Source organism: Vombatus ursinus, unplaced genomic scaffold (assembly GCF_900497805.2).
Source record: "Vombatus ursinus unplaced genomic scaffold, bare-nosed wombat genome assembly UNPS02012901.1, whole genome shotgun sequence".
NCBI classification, from domain to species: Eukaryota; Metazoa; Chordata; class Mammalia; order Diprotodontia; family Vombatidae; genus Vombatus; species Vombatus ursinus.
Genome location: NW_020952679.1, coordinates 3,275,414 through 3,288,677, shown reverse-complemented (window position 1 = coordinate 3,288,677; position 13,264 = coordinate 3,275,414).

Below are 13,264 nucleotides of genomic sequence, written 5' to 3'. Positions count from 1 at the left end.
GGGGACAGGATATGGAATTTCACCTATGGGAGAAGAAAGTACTTCAGTGTGGCTGGACTGTAGAATGTTAGGCCACCGGTCATCACCCAACTCAAGTATTTCCTTTTCCGTAGAAAGCGATCAACAATGCTGAGTCAGTAATCACTCTTGATTCTGAAGAATGACGGTGACCACAAAAACAGTCAGAGAATCTCCTCTTACCCCATCTTCTGCTGAACTTTGTGGGATATCACCCAGGTATCACCAGAGCCACAGAGGGAAGGAAAACGAAGAGGGGTGAGTGGGATGGAAGGTTGCTTTGTACTCTCCTTCTCACTGGCTGATCACTGTCATCACATTTATTGCTTAAAGTTCTGTTGCTGAGGGGTCACTACACTTAATTAGGCCAGTCTACAGGTAGGAGAGATTCTCCCACACTGGACCCCTAATTAAAGTCTTTCTAGCTTGGTAGAACCAACAAGAAGAATTTCCTTTCTCATGGAAATTTTCTCCAAATGCCACTGTTCTTAGAGGATAATTCCCATATACTAATTGTGTTGAACCTTAGAACACTAAAAATCCCATGCAGGATATCCAGTCGTTGTGGGGGGAGGTGGGGGGGGAATTGATCTAATCATACAAACAAGAAAGACAAAGTGGATGAAAAATGCTTATTGTCCATATCTTGGGATGCCATTGGGCAGGTGGCCCTTTGAATTAGTTTATCAGCAAACATCTAGCTGGATAGATAGATCTAGATACACAGAAGCCACACATTTGTTGGAATGTCACAATATATTGCAATATTAAAATATATTAACATATCTCTTATATTATATATATATATTTATGTTCCAATACATACAACTATATCTTTTCATCTGATTACTGTCATCAAGTTATTTATCTCAGACAAACATTTGAGATAAACAATAAGATGAAGAGAAGCCTGGACTACATGGGGGAAACTGCATTGCTTTCACTGACATGCAGTGGCTAACTGTTCAAAAGCCCACCTTTTTAATGTGAGCAGTATCATAGCAATGCTAAGTAGATGCACATCATGGACCACGACATGTGTCCAAGCATCCCCAGTCTTAGGGGCACCAGGTGGATGTGCATTGGCTGGAGGAGATTTTGAATGATTACTTGAATGTGAGAATAGCACCTGAAGATTATTGATGAGCACACCCTTGTGCAGAGAAGTAGCTGGCCCTGCGCCTGGTGTAGCAAGAGTGATGGGCAGCAAATCCGGAGTCCAGGTTCTGTCCTGGTCCTCCAGAGATGGCCAGGAATCCCAGAGCCACCCTCTGGAGTGAGTCCTCTGTGGAGAGTGTGTGGGATGACATAGAGAAGGATCACACTGCTATGGATGGAGTACTGATGATGAGGGGAGCACAAACCTGCTAAGGGAATAACAAGGTTGCTATGGAGGCAGTAGTCAGAGTGCTGAACTCCGAGCTCATTCCATACATTTATTGTGTGACTTCAGGCAAATCACTTAACATTTCTCAGTCTTCGTTTCCTCATCTATAAAACGAAGATAACAGCCTACCTCACCGGGTTATTGTGAGAATCAGTGTTACTTATAATTATATTATTATCATATATTGATGGACACATTTCACCAAGTACAAACCCAAAGAAAGAGGAGATAGCTGTTATCTGAGAATCAGACCAAGTTTAAGGAGACTTGTGACTGACCAGAAGGTTGGGCCACTAAGTGGTGAGGAAGATGATGATGGTTTTTTTTCTTCACAGCCTCATTAAATGGTATAATGGGGCATGGGTGGGCTGTCATCAGCCTTGGTAGAGTGTATACACACACTAATGAAACAGATCCCTCAAACTTTTCAGGAAAGGGGCTCAGGGTTGGTGCTGAATACATTTCTCACTATCACTATATGAATGATATAACTTTCCCCCAGTTAACAAACATCATTTTCTCTCCTCCTCATCTCTTCTTCCTCACTGAGGGATGGGGAGGGGGTAGAAGGACAGAACCCTTATAATGAGTATGCATAGTTGAACAAAACAAGTTCTCTCATTGGCCATGTCCAAAAATGTGTGTCTGCATTTTGAGTCTGCCATCTCTCTGCTAGGACGTGAGGAACATGCTTTATCTTCAGTCCTCTGGGGTTATTTACCATACCTTCTTAACTTCCAGCTAAGGGGCCCTGTGGCTAGAGTGCTGAACTGGGTGTCAGGAAGACCTGAGTTTAAATCCTGCCTCAGGCACATGCTGGCTATGTGACCCTGGGCAAATCACTTAACCTCCGTCTGCCTCAGTTTTCTCATTCATAAAATGAGCACCTACTGACCAGAGTTGTGAGGATCAAGTTCAATAACACATCAAGCATTTTGCAAAGGTACACGTGACTGCTTAATGTTACTGGATATCTACACCTGTGGCTGGGGAGTTAGAGGAATGCATATCAAATCCTCTCGAGTGACTGTATGGTACATCCAGGTGTGTGGACAGGAAGATAAGGAGAATCTTTTCCTACACACGTTCTAGAATTCAGTCTCCACCAGACGTTAGAAGTCAATGGTTCAAGCTCTTTCCTTGGGAGATGTGAAGGATAGAGGGAGGGAGTCATGGGCATGAAATCACACACCTAAGTCCTACGCAACGTGACCAGAGGTGAATCTGAGGTTGGCGCCAACCACGGCCTGCTCTTTTCACTGCTGCCCTGCTCCCCCCAAAGCATTTCATCTGACTTGTATAAAGCATTCATACAGATCTACAAGGGTGAGAGTTGTTCCTCAGAGCAGCTCTTTGCTTTGAAAACAGAAGCACACGGGGCAAGGAAAGCATAGTGTTCTAGCTTATTTAGCAAACAGAGCATAGGAACATATTTTTACAACACCGGAAGCCCATCGTTAGTGGATTTATGCCAGTCTACATGGAACCTTGGCAAAAGGAGGCTCACGGACAACTGGTTTGTCCTGGGCTCACCACCTGGGCCTGAACGCCCTTCCCAGATTCGCTCACCAAACGGAAATAATGACTCTGGGAGAGCCTACGGGCTGAGCACACGGCTCCCTAAGTCACATCTGCCCCTATAATTGGTGTTTGCTGGCCAATAGAAGGAGACCATTGCAACTTTCCCCAGGAAATATATTTTTAAATCCTTCAGGAGGTGGGCCTTGCCCTTTTCCAGGGAGCGGGATCACATTCTTTAGTATTCACGGGCATAATTAGGACTGCAGTTAATTTCATTAAATTCTCTTGCTGCTAAATGAAGCAGATTATGAGACATCTTTTATTGCAAGGCGTGAAATTACAGCCTGTCAGCTGCCAATGGGAGAGTGAAACTAATGAATTACGGGGTAAATAACACCAGAATTAACCAGCCAATTTCACATAGCAGAGAACAAAGTCATTTTTACTTAGAGGTTTAACGAACACCAGTGCCGGGACACCTCCTGAACTCAGATGAATGAGGGAAATGCTCCAAGGATATTTAAAACCTTGGCTAACTCATAATTCATTGGTGGGAGAGAGAGGGAGGGAGGGGAACGTGGTAGAGAAGTAGAGATATCATTCCTAAAACGCGTGAAAGAGCCATAGGGCCAAAATGGCAAAAGGGAGAGCCCTTTCAAGAATCAGAGAAGAAACTTTGGGAAGTGCTGGGTCCATCTATGTGTGCTCCAGTGTAGACTTACTCATTGACAAAAGGAGGTAACAGCAAGAAGCCTGCACAGCACAGCCCCGTCTCTGCTAATTACAACCTGGATGACTTTGGGCAAATTCTTCAGCTCCCTGAGCCTCTGTTTCCTCAATGGTAAAATGAGGGAGTTGCACTAACTGTCCTCTGAAATTCCTTTGGGCTCTATATCATTTGATGGCTGGAGTGTAAAAATCCAGTTCAGACGACGTATTTATTGAACCACTTCCCCACCCAACTTCTCTGGGCCTCAGTTTTCTCATCTGTATAATGTGAGAGTTGGGCTAGATGGCTTCTGAGGTCTCTTCCAACTGAAGCCTATGATCCTCTTCTCCTGGGATGCAGTTTCAAATCCTAGCTCTGCCTTTTACTAACTGTGTGACCTTGGCCAAGTCACCCGGCCTGAGTTGCATCATCAGTAAAAAGAAGTTGGACCAAGTGGTCTGTGAGGGCCCATGCAGCTCTAGAGCACTGATCCTGTGACAGAAATGACCGCACTTGGAAAAATCAAAGATGTCACATCAATTCCAGGTATTCTCAACAGTACTGATAACATTGACTAGAGTCATCTGCTGGGGAGGCAATGTGGAGCAGTGGAGAGAGAAGTGGACCTGAAAAAGGAGAGACCTAAGTTCAAATCCCACCTCATAATATTACTAGGTATGAAAATGTTCTAGCTGAGCAAGCTCTTCTTCCTCTGTAAGCCTCAGTTTCCTCCTCTCTAAAATGGGGACAATAAAAAGACCTATCTCACAGGACTGATGTAAGAATTAAATAAAACAATATCTATAAACTACTTTGCAAACTTTAATAGGTTAGAAAAATGTCAGCCATCATCACCAATACTATTAATCTCAGTGAATAGAGCACTAGGCTTAAGTCAGAAGACCTGAGTTCAAATCTGGTCTCACTTACTAGCTGTGTGAGTCACTTAACTACTGTCTGCCTCAGTTTCTTCATCTATAAAATGGGGATAAAAATAGCAGCTACAAATGTGATAATAGTTATAAAGCACTTAGCACACTGGTGCATAGTGCCATATAAATGTTAGCTATTATTGTTGTTGTTGTTGTTATTATTATAGTTTGAGTTTAGAGTTCAGAGAGAAATAGTCCTGGGCAGGCCAGCCTGCTATTATTTTTAGTAGGTTTAACGTTCTATGGATTCTTGCCCAAGTGAAGAAACGAGAGGTGATTATTGTCACCTTCACTATGACACATGAACAACTGTGCCCGTATTCCCTCTGGTTAATGCATGTCATTGGGATCCAGGGAGATTAAGCCTGAGAGGTGCTTTGCAGTCTTTAGAGCACTGGATAAAACTCAGTATTATTGCTGTTATTAGAGACACATCTAACAGAAGGATGCTTTCATTGGCCACATCATCACTGGGCAAAGCGCTTCTGCTTCGTGGGACTAAAAAAACAAAAGAAAACCCAACCCAACACCTCCAGTGTTTTACAAGTGGTACCACAGGAAGCTTACAGATGCATTCGCTAGCCGTGGTAGAGCAGAGTGGCTGCTGGCGGAAGGGCCCATTGCTGTCAATGGTGTCCCTCACCCCCTGAGGTCTGCTCTGCTGCCTAGGTGCAGTCCAGGTGAACCTACACTCATGGAGGCTTTGCCAACCATGGCCTGGGTGTGCTACTGTCTAAGGAACAGGGCTGAACTGGCACAAGATCATGACTTTCTCAGCAAATAACTCTCAAAAGCTTTTTGATAATAAAGCTTTGGATTGAAAATGTGGGGAGGTTGTAATGACCAAGCTTGGGTCAGAAGAAGAGACAAGAGAAGTTCCTTCCCACCTGCTTCCTCACAGAGGCTGGAAGAGAGGGGGCCTATGGATGACGATTACTGTATATAACGTCAGACTGCTTGTTAAGTTTTTAATGATTTTTTTTACTACTTTTTTTTTGGTGAGGCAATGGGGTGAAGTGACTTGCCCAAGGTCACACAGCTACTAAGTGTCAAGTGTCTAAGGTCAGATTTGAACTCAGGTCTTCCTGAATCTAGGGCCTATGCTCTATTCACTGTACTATGTAGCTGCCCCTGTTTTTTATTACTTTTTAATGATTACTTCTAAGAGATATCTTCCTGGGAGGGAGGAAAGGGGAGTGATATAGTAGGATATAGAGTTGATATAAAAACAAAATATAATAAATAAAATGTATTTTAAAAATACAAATGAAGACGATATATGCGATGGGGCTTTGTCCCATTTGGGCCTCCCACTAGCCTTGTGTTGTATGCATTTCTCTTTTGGTCTTCACTAGGACTTCCCTTGGGCAAGTCATTTCCCCTTTCAGAGCCTCAGTTTCCTCATCTGTAAAAATGGGGCTCCTCCTTCCAGGACTGGCCCCACAGGGTTGTTGTGAAGATCTGGTCTAGTGAGTGACTGTATAGCCCTCAATAGGCTGTGCAGGTGCACAAGGTGCTGATTGTTGCCTGGGGTAGGACCATAAAAAAAGTAATGAAGCTTCTTTTTCATAGGCTGCTTATGAAAACTGGCCTTCTAACTTAAGAGGGTGACCCTCGAGGTCATGAAGCCCAACCCTCTCACTTCAAAGATGAGCCAAGGTGATGGATGACCCACCTACAAGGGCAGAAGAGAATTCTGAAGATTTAAAAGGACTCAAAATAAATTAATAGAACCATTTAAAATGGGAGGGGATGTTAGGGGCTATCTGGCCCACCCTGCTTGTTTGAGTAGAGAGGAAATGGAGGTGCAGAGAATGGTGACTGGCCCAGGTCATTCACCTAGCAAGTGAAAGGGTTGACATCTGAACCCTGGTCCTCTGACTCCAAATAAGAGTATTTTTCAGCTGTTCAGATGAATTGTGTTCAGCACTAAAGAAACAAAGGAAGTTCATAACAGTCTGTCCTCAATGAGCTCCAATTCCAATGGAGGGGACATCTAAATAAATAGGTATATAATGTTGATAAATAGACACCAGAGAGAAGAGAAGATAAAACTGAAGGAAGGAGCAGTAGGCTGTCTGAGCCAAACTCGATCACAGTCACGGGTTTCTTTCAGAAGGCTCTTCTGGAGGAGGCCACAAGCAATAGGGAACCTCCTTTCAGCATGCACTCCCTGATGTCCTCTATTCCAGCGCCAGACCTTTGGGCCAGGGCCAGCTCCCGTCTTTCTATTTTACGCATTCTTGATACTTAGGATTAAAGATGCATGACCCAGGGCTTTTTCTGTTGTCACTATGTTTAAGAGATCTCAGAAAAGGTTGGTGGATGGAAGGCATACTGTGGGGAAGAAAGATTTTTAACAAAAATAAGCATGATAGGAATTTGAAAAGCCCACATTTTCAGTCAGTTGTATGATTATCAATATGTAATATAACAGGGTTTATCACTTGTGAAAGCTTATCTCAATTAATATCCTTATTAAAGATGTCTTTGATTCATGGGCAGATGATTCTCAAAGAAATTCTATATAGATGGGAAGTAGGCATATAGATTCATTACAGTTAAAGTCCTTTCTGATGCTTATTTCTTCATGTTAATAAGGTCCAAAATATTCCCCATGCCTTTGATATTTTCCCCTCCCTTCTGATGCTTTGTTAATCAATTTCTCAATGCCCTTACAATTATGCTGTCTCCAACATGAAACTCTTTTATGAAAATTTATTCCATTTCTACCTAGTCATGGAATTGTCCTTGGTGCTGAAAAAAATTTAGCATCATCTTTGCAGATCTTTTCCATTTTTCTTCTGTTTAGTTTCCTCTTTCTGGTTTTATCCATTAATGCCTTTGAGATAACCCTCTTTAGCAGGATTTCTGTTTACCACTTTCTTTAAATTGGTTTTATGTGTTACTGCTTCTCTCTGTTTTATGACTTGACATTTCTCATAATTTTCCAACATCCTACATGAAGTCTTATAAGTGAGTTTATTTTCTAAATGGGCATTATCTTTAGATTCTACCTCTCTCTACTTGGCAGGGAGACAAGTGTCTATGACTAAGGTGCTTTCATGCTTTTTTCATCTCCTTCTTATGACAATTGATTTATATCAGCTAAACTTCTGTGCAAAATTATTTTAGTCTGTGTCTATATCCTTTCTTCCATCCATACCCCACTTTTTCAACATTGAAAAAACCAAAAAACTACAATAACAAAAAACTAAAACCTGTTTGAATGTATCAGGACTGAGTAGCTTCAATTTAATATCAGATCATTTTTTTGTTTCTAATTTTTTTCTCCAAATTTTGACCTTTGCTCTAATGAGTCAGGGATCTGACAGCTGGCATGACTCCCACATCAGTAATGAGCCATTTCCTTTTCATTAAAATTAAATCAATGTCTTTTTGTCAGTGTGATGTTATTTAGTGTTCACCATCCCTAGTATCTACCAATATTTTTCTTGAAGAAAGAATTCATGATACAGTACATGGGTGTGAGGCTTCTACAGAGCCCACATGTCTTTCAACTCTCTCATTTCTTATTCCTGATCTATATTTTCCAATGTATGTCTCCTTATCCTCATTTATTCCCATATTTGAAAACCCTGAGCTGTGGATTTAATTTGGAGAGGACATATCTCATTTGCTGCAGAATCTGTCCATCTCTTCATCTTTTGTAACAGATGCTGATGCATAAATTGTAATTATTTGGGGGGGGGCAGGTCACTGACCAAACAACTGGCAAAGTTCAAGTTCACTGAGAGCCTGAAAATGGTGATACTTAAAGGTACATTTCCTAACATCTGCTAACATCCATCTGCCACAATCAGTTCAGCCATTTTCAATGATGGGGCACCCACTTTCTTCCCAGGTTTCTGTTTACTTTTGGCTACAAAAGCACTGCTTTGAATATTGTGGTGTAGATTTTTTGGGGGGGAAAATCTAACCACCCTGAGGGACATGTCCAGGAGTGAGATCTCTGGGTTAAAGGGTATGAATAATCTTTCACACATCATTCCACATTATTTATTGACGCTGTGCTTACATTACTGAAAAGAAATATTGGGCAACTAGGTGGTGTGGTTGACTAGAGTCTGAATTGAAGTCAGTAAGACCCGAGTTCAAAACTTGCCTTGCACACTTACTAACTGTGTGACCTTGGGCCAGTCAATTCCCTCAGCCTCGGTTTCCTCATCTCCAAAACGAGGATAACAATAGTACCTATAATAATACTCAGGATTGCTGTGAGAATCAAATGAAATCCTCACCCTAAAAAGATGCTTTGTAAACCTTAAATCACTAAATAAACATTAACTATTATCATCATCAAAATTATTATCATCATTAGTAACCAATACATAACAAGCATTTGTTGTTTCTAATGTTCCAGTCACTGAGGTTAAGTTCCGGGAATACAAAGAAAAGGCAAAACCCAGTCCTACCCATGACCGTGAGAAGTTTACATTCCTGATTGGAGGAGATAATCTGCCTATACACTCGTGTGTGTGTGTGTGTGTGTGTGTGTGTGTGTGTACACCTATATAGGCATGTGTATGTATACATATACATGTAAATATCTATGTATCTACATCTATATATCATGTGTATATACATATATATGTATATGTATATATATGTATATGTGTATATATATGTGTGTGTGTGTGTGTGTGTGTGTGTGTGTGTGTGTGTGTGTATATACAGTCTTCAAAGAAGATAAGGATTCCAAGAGTGAAAGGTTGGGAGGGAGAGCGTTGCAGACATGGAGGACAGTCAATGCAAAGGCCTGGAGGTGAGAGATGGAGGATCACATATCAGGGCACCAGGAATGTAGAGTGCTTCAACGGGAGATTGAAAAGGTAGGAAGGATCCAGATTACAAAGGACTTTTAAATGCCAAACCAAGGACTTTATATTTTTATCCTGGAATTAAAAAAGTAAACCATTGGGGTTTACTGTGAATAGAAAGAAGGTTCTCTATGTTGGCATATGGATATCAAAAGTTGCTTAAGATTTTTATTTTTTAAGAAATCTGCATAAACAGTATCATTTAAAATGTATGTGACAGAAAAGATAGGAGGTTGTGTAGTTGCAAAAGTGGGGGATATCCAATGGACAGCCCATGTGCTCCATTGGCCCATCTAATGTCAAGATACACAATTCAATATGAACAGTTGTTGGGGAAGTGCCCTAGCACAGTGTGTCCCCCACCCCCAGCAGTGGCAAACTTGTGGGAGAACAGGAGTGAGAGTCCTATAGGAATGGCATCCTTGGAGCACCATCTACCTCAGTGAGATCACAGAGCATTGGCAGAACATCATTGCCCTACTAACAATTGACACAATGCTCTGTCTCAGCAGAATAGTCCTTCCTTTTCATGTCCTGTCCACAAAAACTTAATTTAACAAAATGTTCCACATTCATACCATTGGTAAAAAACAAATCACTAACCCCAGAGACACTAGGTTCAATGCTTTCTTTGGACTTTCTTTAATATTTAAACTAGATCATGGAAGGGATTCAGCAGATGGTTCTGATTTTGCTTTGGTTTCAGAGACTAACACTTAGACTATCTCAGGCTAAAGACCATCTCAAAGCTCTCCACAACAGCCTCTTTCCTGTCCACATCTCCTCTGAGCTTCTTATATTCCTTATACATGGGTCAAAATGAAAACCTTTTCTCCATTCACTGCTGAAGAACAAATTTCAATCCCCAATCACTCAGTAATGTCGACCAAATGAAGCAAAGGCAAGGAGTGAATTCCAGCTCTCCTCGTCAATCCTCCCAGCCTTTTCTCTATACTAGACCATAGCACTGGGGGATGTTCACAAGATAAACATAACCTCCAAACAGGTAGAAAGAGAAACGAAGAAACATCTCTACAGTATGAGAAATATTTTGACTTACTTGATTTTCTGGCAAGAAACAGGCATAAACTACATTTTTATCTGAACCTTCCCAATCCAAGAACCATTCCCTATGGCAGAGGGAATGGTGGAACCATAAGAATCCCATGATTCCACCTTTTCTCTGTCATCCATTACCACCACCCCATCTACCATGAGATCAGGTCCCCATTCCCACAGATATTCCCACTGCTCCCATCATCCCTTCAAAACAAACACTGTTGTCCTTAGCATTCCTTACCAGCCATTTGAGTTTTGGTATTTTAGATACCATTGTCACAAGATTATGTCACCCTTTTGCACATGACCCCAGTTGCCTGCCCTTCTTTTGGTCTTCATATACCTCTCTTTTAAAAATCGATTTGTCATTGAATTCCCTGACTTTCCACATGAATCTCCTATGTTTCAGACAAATACTTCTGTTTACATTTTCAGAATTTCATCCTTCAAATCCAGTCCCTCTTAGGCTAGCTTGCCCTGCAGAACTTTGCACTACCGGTATTCAACCCTACTTTCTCTGATTCCCCAAAATAACATTCTTCAAAAGTCTAGCATCCACATCAGGCCACTCCCTATTCCTCTGCCCTCTCTACTATGTACTTCACACTGGAGAACTAGTTAATCCTCCCCCCCTCCAGATTCTCATCATTTCTGCTTTAGCACTTCCCATTTAAAAAAAAAATTGATTCGTTTTTAGTTTTCAACATTCACTTGTATAAGATTTTGAGTCCTAAATTTTCTCCCCTTCCCTCTGTTCCCCCCTCTCCAAGATGGCATGCAATCTAATATAGGCTATACATGTACAGTCATGTTAAACATATTTCCACATACAGTCATGTTGTAAAGAAGAATTAGAACCAAAGGGAAAAACCATGAGAAAGAAGAAACAAACAAACAAAAAAAGAGAAAATAGTCTGTTTTAATCTGCATTCAGACCCCATAGTTCTTTCTCTGGACGTGGATAGCATTTTCCAGCATTTCCCATTAAAAAAATCAAAATAATATAAAGAATAGATGTTATGATCGTTACTTTCTCAATCTCTTGAAAAAAGATGTTATTCTGAAAGGAAGTCAAGAATTTTGGAGTGCTCTGCTTTTGGTAGAGAAAGACCTTGAGCACTGCTATCTCATGCTTCCATGCCAAGGTTTGGGTCTATGTAACAAACTTCTCCCCTAATTCTTCCCTCTGCAGAGGTGGTCTGTAGCTTCCTATAGTGACATTAAAGCTTCTGTCTTTTATTCTGTTGTACCTCACATAACAGAATCCCATCACACTTTGCCTGAACCCAAATGATCTCTGTATTTCCTCCCATGAACATATCTTCATAAACATTGCAAATTTGACAATCTATTTTCTGCTTCTTTCAAATAAGGTAACCCTCTCCCTAGCCATCCTCACCAAGTCTCAATTATATGAGGTTGAATTTCCCTTCACAAAAGAGATGGTCCATTTTCCCTATTTGTTAACCAGATTTTGTGCAGTTGTCTATAGATACCTGAGGTCATAGGTTATATAACTCTCTCTCTCTCTCTTTGTATGTGTATATTATATATTTATGTTATATATGCAGACCTCTGCTTGGGTACTTCCACATGTGAATGACTGATCCTGCCCATTCATATCTTTCAGTTCAGTCAAACAAACATTCACCAATATCTAACCTGCCCAAGGCAATGGGCTAGCTGTGGGGGAAGAAAGAAACAAAAGGGAAAACTTTCTTGCCCTCAAGGACCTTGCAGTCTATTGGGGGGCGGAGCACGCACACAGATAAATCTAGTATATGATCAGCAGACAATTGGGGGACTCCAAGAGGGATTCATCACTTGGAGTCGGTCCCCGAGCTGAACCTTGAAGGGAGGATTCTGAGAGTGGAAATAAGGGAGGAGAAGCTGACCTAGGGTCAGAGGGTGGATGGCTCGTGCAAATGAGTAAGAGTTGACTATGAAATCTTGATTTTGGAAACGGCTAAGATCCTAATGGTACTGACCTGCAAAGTATGTGAAGAAGAGTAACATGAGATATGCCATACAAAGTAATTCAGAACCAGGCTGGAGATAGAGGTCCTTAAACATAAGCCTCAGAAATGGGTATCTTATGGTAGTAGCGACAGGAAGCTATTGGAGGTTTGTGGGCAGGCAATGGCATGGTCAGTCTTGTGCACGAGAAAGGTCACGGTGGCTGTGAGTAAGATGGAAGAGAGAGAAAAGAGAGCCTGGAAACAGAGAAAGGAGGAGTGGAGGGATTGTGATCTATAGTACATGATGGAGAAAGCCCCCACATCTAGCAGCTGCCAACCCACTGAGGTACTGATGCTGGCTCACCTATTTATTTCCCTTTGCTCCCTAATGATTAGAAACCTGCCAATCCTGTAATGTAATCAGAGATGGCTTAGCCTTTGTTTGGAACACGTTCTCCAGGAGAAATCCATGTTCCAGCCTTGTCCCACTGACTCCTTCTTCCTTCATGTGATTGGACTGCACCCAATTCCTCTATTCTTCTAGTTTCTCTGCCTCAGCCCTCTTTTGCTACTGGTTTGATTTATATATGGTAGGTTTTCAACACTTTTCTCATGAGGCTCCTTTCCCCAAACATAAATATATAGAAAATTCCAGTGCTAGTGAGATTTTCAAATCATGACTCAATCTCGAGACAAATAATTTCTTCTAATATATTCTGCGCAAACCCAATGCCTTGACAGTCATTGTACCGGTGCCTTGGGATGCTTTCTCCTAAGGTGATCTCCTTTAGTTTGGATTTTATGAGTTTTCTATAAATAAAGAACATTTTCTCTTGTAA